At 48.9% G+C, this 7,248-nt stretch overlaps 1 pseudogene; it reads left to right on the top strand.

Moving 5' to 3' along the window:
* The first annotated feature begins 4,749 nt into the window (after window positions 1-4,749).
* On the top strand, window positions 4,750-6,262 carry LOC137757427 (nondiscriminating glutamyl-tRNA synthetase EARS2, mitochondrial pseudogene; annotated as a pseudogene).
* Window positions 6,263-7,248: the final 986 nt, after the last annotated feature.

Here is a 7,248-nt window from a genome sequence, read left to right as displayed (position 1 = left end):
GCAGAGCAACTAAGCCCATGCGCCACAACTACTGAACCCCGTGTGCCACAACTACTGAAGCCCGCGTGCCTAGAGCCTGTGTTCCACAACAAGAGAAGCCACATCTACATCCCTCTTAGAGAGAGGTCCTCCCCTCTCCATCCCAGGTTGGCCCTTCCCCTGGGCTCTGGATCCCATGACCTCCAGCCTCCCAGCACATAACTGACCCACTCTCCCCCTTTCTTCCCTTGTCTTTCCACCCTTTCCCTCTTCTCTGGGAGGCAGTGTCATAGGCTGGCTAACAGCACAAGTCCTGGGGTCACCTGCATGGGATCAGAACCAGCTCTGCCCCTTATTAGCTCAGTAACCTAAGGTAGGTCCAAGCCTGTATTCCCTCAGCTGTAAACTTGGGCTAATAATAGCATCCACCAAGCTCACAGGATTGTAGTGAGGATCAAATGAGATAATGCATGAATGGCTTTTAGAGTACAGTCTGCCCAATCATTAGTCATGGTTCCCTTGTTCAGCCAAGACAACCTTGTTGCTTATATCCTTACCAAAGTATCCTTTCCTTGACTCCCCATGCCTCCAGCTACCACCCTTGGCTCTGCTCCTTTTTATAGCAAAACTCCTCCAAAGACAAGCCTATGCTCCTTTTCCCCACTTCTGCTCCTTCCCTTCTTTCCCCAAATCTCTCCAATCTGGCTGACAAACCCATGGCTCCACCAAAACTAGTCTTGTCGAGGCCTTCAATGACGTCCACCTTGCCAAACCCAAGGGCCACTCTCGTCTTCATCTTCCTTCGTACAGCTGATGACTCTTTTCTTCTGGAAACACTCTTCCCTTAGCTTCCATGACCCCTACGTGTTCCTGATATGCCTCCTACCTCTCTGGCTACTCCTTCTTACTCTCCTCGGTGGGCTTTCCTTTCTCTGTGGGTCCCTCAAATGTGCGTGTTTCTTAGGACCCCAGCCCTCTCCTCTTATCATTTGATGTTTTCCCCATTGGCAATTTCATGAACAAATAGGCTCAAATCATGGGCAGAGCTCAAGAAGTAGTGCCTAGCTTCAAATCTGAGAAGAATGGTGAGGTTATAAATGGGCCTATCACGGGGTTACACGGTTAGAAGTTGGTGGATTGGTAACAAGTTGGGGAGTGGAGTCCTGAGGTCCTGAGCAATGTGAAGGTATGACATGCCTGTTCCCCTCAAGGTGCTAGCTGCATGGTAGGCCGACTGGCTCAGTGCCCTGAGCAGTACTGGACACTCCCTCTTGCACCAGGGCCTTCTACCTAGGAAGCCTTTGTCTCCTCCTTGGCTTATGGAAGGCTGGTTCTAAGCAAGTGGGGATCACAAGGAGCGACACAACAGTAGGAAACTGAGTCCAGGCAGAAAAGTGGAGTAAGCTACGGGCAGAGGGTGACTTCTCTCATTTGAAATGAGCTCAGAAACTCATTCTTGAGTCTCCAGCAAGGTCAATAGAGGCAGTGGGGCAGAGTGGAGTGATGAGACCAATTTGCCCAGTCTCCCATTTGGATGTCTCATCTGGTAGGCAGAGCCTGGGATTGGGCACCCTGAGATGACGGCTGGCACCACAGAAGGTGTCCTGGAAGACCTGGTGTTCCTTTAGATGTGGGGTGGTGTCTTAGGTGTTTCTGAGCACAGTTAGTAAAAGCCAGCCTCCCTGTAGTGGGGTGACTGCTTGTGCACAACTGTAGGCTGATTGCCCAGATTCAGTGGTTGGAAAGCGTGTGGTGCAATCGCTTGGCCCATGCCACGCAAAATCCCTAAGGCGTCCTCCAAGGACTCTGCCCTTCTGCTCCACTTGGCATCTGTCTGTGGTGGCAGTGGGCAGGGACGTGGCGATGGGCGGAGACAGAGTGTTGCCCTTAGAAAACCTTAGGGATTACCCTCCACAACTGGGCTGGGAACTGAGGCCCTGAGTCTAACTCAGTGGCCTGGGAGATAGCTGACTCCTATTTTGAGTGTGGCATTTTTTTTCTGGGGAAGGGGCAGGCTGGTAACCACAAGTGAGCCAAGCGGTCTCCGACAATGCATGAGCATGCCCGTCAATGTATTGAGCACGCCCGTCGCTCCAGATACTCGTCAAAATTGTACTGTAGACCTTCCTCATTTGATTCATTCTGCTGGATATGTGGTGGTATCACATAGATCTTTTGATTTGCATTTTACGATGATCAGTCAAGATGAGCCCACTTCATATACGTATGGACCTTTTGATGTCTTCTTCATGAAGTGTCTCTGAGTCTTTTACCCAGTTTTCTATTGGGTTGTCTTTCTCATTATTTGTAGACCTTCATTATACACTTCTTAACATGACTCCTTTGTCATTTCCATGTATTTCAAGTATCCCCCACTCTGGCATGCATTTTCACTTGTGTTTTCTCTTTATGATGTATTTTAATTACAGAAATTATTGATTTTAGTGTAGTCCATTTTATTGATTTTTTCCATTGTAGTTAGTGTCTCTTGTGTCTAGTTGAGAAATCTTTACCTAAAGTCCTGCAGATATTATCTTATTTTATCTCCTAGAAGATGTATTGATTTATCTTTCACATTTGGTTATTAATACATCTGGAATCAATTTTTGCATATGGCGTGAGGTGGGATCCAAATACATATTTTCCCATGTGGATATCCAGATGGCCATTTTCCAAAAAGGCCATCCTTTCTCCAATGAACTTCAGTATTATCTTTGACATAAATCAAGTGACATGTGTTGGGTCAGTTTCTAGACTCTATTCCATTGCTCAGTTGTTTTTTTGTTTTTTGTTTTTTCGTTTTTTGTTTTTTCATATCCCTGTGCCAATAACACATCAACGTAATTACTATGGCTTTACAAGTCTTGATATATGGTGATGTAAGTGCCCTTGGCTTTGTTCTTCTTCAGGATTATCTTAACTATTTTCAGCCCTTTGTATTTCCATATAAATTTGATAATCAGATCGTCAATGCACAAACACACACACACACAGCCTACTGTGATTTTTTATTGCAATCACATTGTGTCTATAGATCAATTTGGGGAGAATTAACCTCTTAACAATATTGATCCTTCCAATCCATGAACATGTTATATATCTCCATTTCTCTAGATTGTCTTTAATTCATCAGCAACGTTCTGTCATATTCAGTGTAGAAATCTTGCACATCTATTTTTATATTAAATCCTGCATAATTGATGGGTTTTTTGTTGCTACTGTAAATGGTATCATTAAAATTTTTTTCTGTTTGTTTGTTGCTAGTATATAAAATGACATTGCTCATTAATTCTAATAGTTTATCAGTAGATTTTTTAAATTATGCCTGCTCCAGGTTTTAAATTAAAATATTACTAGAGACACTGCATTAGTCCATGAGTCTCTGCTACCTACCATATTCCATTCTGCTCTGTGCAGATCATGGCATTTATGAGAAGTCCTTTTTGGGTGTAACCTGAGGCTCATGAGACACGCCCCTGGGTTTCTTATGGCAGGAGCCTGAGATTTTAACCAAGTGAAATTTAGAAATAAATAAAACCTTTAGTAAGTGTCTATTACTTGTCAAGTATTGCTCTAAGGGACTACTGTTCTTAGTCCTTTGCAGGTGTTAACTCATTTAAGTTCCTTAACAGTCCTATGATGTAGCTACTGTCATAATCTCATTGAACAGATGGGGGGAAACTGAGAGAAGACAAAAAATTTTCCCAAGGTCAGCCAACACGTTAGTGGCTAAGCGTTTCACCATTACACTATTTGGCCACTCCTAGTCTATAGAAGTAAAGTCTTCAGCCTGGCTCTCTCAACCTGAGGCTCTCCACCTCCTCGTCCTGAGCCCTGGCTTTCCCCCCAAGTCATCACTCCATCTGCAGTTGACTAGTGCCCCTCACCTCAGGCTACTTCTGAAGATTAAGGATGCGGGAAATCAGGGAAAGCTTCATAGAGGTGAGCTGGTCTTTAAAGGCTGAGGAGGATTTGAGCATATAAAGATGAAGTGAGGAACAGTGTCAAAGACATGGAGCAGAAACATAGAGAAATACAGAGTACGGCTTCTCAGTCTAGGACTGGTCTTGGTGGGAACCAGAGTTTTCATATCAGTTATTGTCATTACCAATATTATTTTTACTCTTAGTGCTTTCATCAGAACAATCATATATACCGCCATTAATGCTAGAGTCATTTGAAAATGCCCCATCTTTGTATTGTTCAGTCACTGCGAAGGTCACATTTCTTCCGTGGTATCATTACAACCTACAATGACTAATGGAAATATTTGAGTGTATCTGTGTTGCAGACCTATGGAAATACAACTTGTTACAGCCTCCCTCCACCCATTGTGATTAGGTCTGGCCTCACAACTTCCCATCAATTAGCAATATCATAATAGAATACTTGAGGGCATATCAATGTGTTCTCAGAAAAAGTTTCTAGTTTCTTTGCTTGGGATCAAGAACCTTCAAGAGGATGATTGGGGATAGGGCTGGGGTGGTCAGAGGACGGGAACAATCAAGAACTACTGCCTTAAGAAGCAGTACGATGACATCAAAAGCACAAGCAACAAAAGAAAAAAGAAGTAAGTTGGATTTCATCAGAATGACAACTTTTTGTGCATCAAAGGACACTATCAAGAAAGTGAAAAGACAGCCCTCAGACTGGGAAAAAAGAATTGCAAATCATACATCTGATAGGGGTCTAGTATCTAGAATATATAAAGAACTCTTGGTCCCCGGAAGTGACGCACGGAGAAGCCCACGTGTGCGATTCTACCCCGACATGGCGGTGCTCCTGAAGAGGTTGCTGCATCCCCGGAGGCCCCCAGTGGCCTTGGGCCGCCCCCTGGGACGGGGTGCGAGGCCAGCCTGGGCGCTGATCCCAGGGCTGCTGTGCGAGTGCGGTTCGCCCCCAGCCCCACAAGCTTCTTGCCCCTGGGCGGCCTCCACACTGCCTTGTACAACTACATCTTTGCCAAGAAGCCCCTGAGGCTGGAGGACGTGGATCAGAAATGTCCTTGCGCTTGGGGCAGCAGAGAATATTGAGGACATGCTGGAGTGGGCAGGCATCCCCCCTGACAAGAGCCCCCGCCGGGGAGGTCCTGCAGGGCCCTACCTGCAGTCTCAGCGACTTGCACCCTACACCCATGCTACCGAAGCTCTGCTGAAGAGCAGCGGCTGGAGCTCCTGCAGAGGGAGGCCCTGAGGAGCCATCAGCCTCGCCAGTATGACAAGCGGTGCCGGAGCCTGGGCCAGGCGCAGGTGGCCCAGAAGCTGGCCAAAGACCCCAAGCGTGCCATCCACTTCCGCCCGGAGGGGAGGCACCAGCCTTCCAGGACTTGGTGTATGGCTGGAATCCGCACAAGGTGGCCAGCATGGAGGGGGACCCGGTCATCCTGAAGAGCAGTGGCTTCCCCACGTACCACCTGGCCTGCGTGGTGATCGACCACCACATGGGCATCAGCCACATGCTGCGGGGCTCCGAGTGGCTGGTCTCCACCCCTAAGCACCTGCTCCTCTACCAGGCCCTGGGCTGGCAGCCCCCGCGCTTTGCCCACCTGCCCCTGCTCCTCTACAGGGATGGCAGCAAGCTGTCCAAGAGACAAGGGGACGTTTGCTGCCGGCGGCTTCCTGCCGATGCCTTGCTCGACATCAACACCAACCGCGGCTCAGGGTTTGCAGAGAACCAGATGGGCAGGACCTTGCCAGAGCTGATCACACAGTTTGACCTGACCCGGATCACCTGCCACTCAGCCCTGCTGGACCTGGAAAAGCTCCCAGAATTCAACAAGCTGCACCTCCGCCAGCTGGTGAGCGATGAGACCCAGAGACGCCAGCTGGTGGGGAAGCTGCAGGCCCTCGTGGAGGAGGCTTTCGGGAGCCAGCCGCAAGACAGGCATGTGCTGGACGCGGCCTACGTGGAGAGGATCATCCCGCTGAGACAGGGCCACGTTTGCCGCCTGCAGGGTTTGGTCTCCCCAGCGCAGTCCTACCTGTGGACTCACCCTGCTGTGGGTCGAGCGCAGCTGGGTGCCCTCTCAGAGAGGGTGGACGTCATTGCCAAGCATGTGCTGGGGCTTTTAGAAGGACCCGGTATGAACTTAACTCAGGACATGCTGAACGGAGAACTGAGGAAGCTGTCAGAAGGTCTGGAAGGCACCAAACACAGTACGGTGCTGAAGCTCTTCCGAGTGGCCTTCAGTAGACAGCTGCAAGGGCCTCCTGTAGCTGAGATGACGTTATCCTTGGGACCAAAGGAAGTGCGGGAACGAACACAGAAGGTGCTTTCCAGCTAGAGAGAAGGTGTGCGGGACAGCGGAGGTGGCGGTGGGAAGCGTAGTTGCGGGACCTGCCCTCAGAGGGGAGGAGCAGGAGGCCTGGACCCCGTCGGAAGCTTGTGGAGGGAACCAAGAGTGGGCACAGAGCCTCCGGGTGCACAGGTGCATTTACGGCGCCACGCCAGGCCTGTCCTATTCAGTTGGCCAGCGTCGGCCAGCCACCTCTCACCTCCCTGACTCTGGAAAGGAAGGCCTCACATCTGGTTCTGACACCACAGTACACAGCAGAGGTTAGGAGCTGGTTCACAGAATAGTCACGGCTCATGTTTTAGTCTGCTCGGGCTGCCACGACGCAATACCACAGACTGGTTGCTTAAACAGCAGAAAATGATCTTCTCAGAGTTCTGGAAGCCGGCAGTCCAAGATCAAGGTGTTGGCAGGTTTCGTTTCTCCTGAGGCCTCGCTCCTTGGCTTGCAGACGGCTGCCTTTTTGCTCTCTCCTCACGTGGTCTTCCCTCTGTATGTGCCCTCAGTATCTCTCTGTTTGTCCGAATGCCCTCTTCTTAAGGGGACACCGGTCCTCTTAAGTGGATAGGTGATACTGGGGAAATTTCTGCTTTCTGTTTGTCTGCTCCACTAGTTGGTCACCACAACCAAGACGAAGAAAAGTTCGCCATTACTGGTTGTATGAATATCTCCAGATATTTACTCTCAGAGTCTGTTGGTATGGGAGTTTCTCATTCTTCAATTTATTACCCTCTTAGCAGCAGCTCTAGCTACAAGGGCCTTCATTATATCCTAATTGCCAGTGCCAATTGCCCTTATTTTTTATGTTAAAAATCCATTTGTAAACGCATTTCAGCAGCTCTACCATCTCAGCACCATTGCTAATTTAATCTCCCTCCCCCTCTATTAGCGCCACAGGGGGCTGACCAGAGCAGGCGGCGCCCAGGCTAATCAGATCACCAGTTTGTCTGAACATTACGCCCAGCAGGAACTCGATG

This window comes from Eschrichtius robustus, chromosome X, assembly GCF_028021215.1.
Source record: "Eschrichtius robustus isolate mEscRob2 chromosome X, mEscRob2.pri, whole genome shotgun sequence".
Classification (NCBI taxonomy): domain Eukaryota; kingdom Metazoa; phylum Chordata; class Mammalia; order Artiodactyla; family Eschrichtiidae; genus Eschrichtius; species Eschrichtius robustus.
Note: the sequence above shows the minus strand (reverse complement) of the source record. Positions and strands in the feature narration are given on the sequence as shown.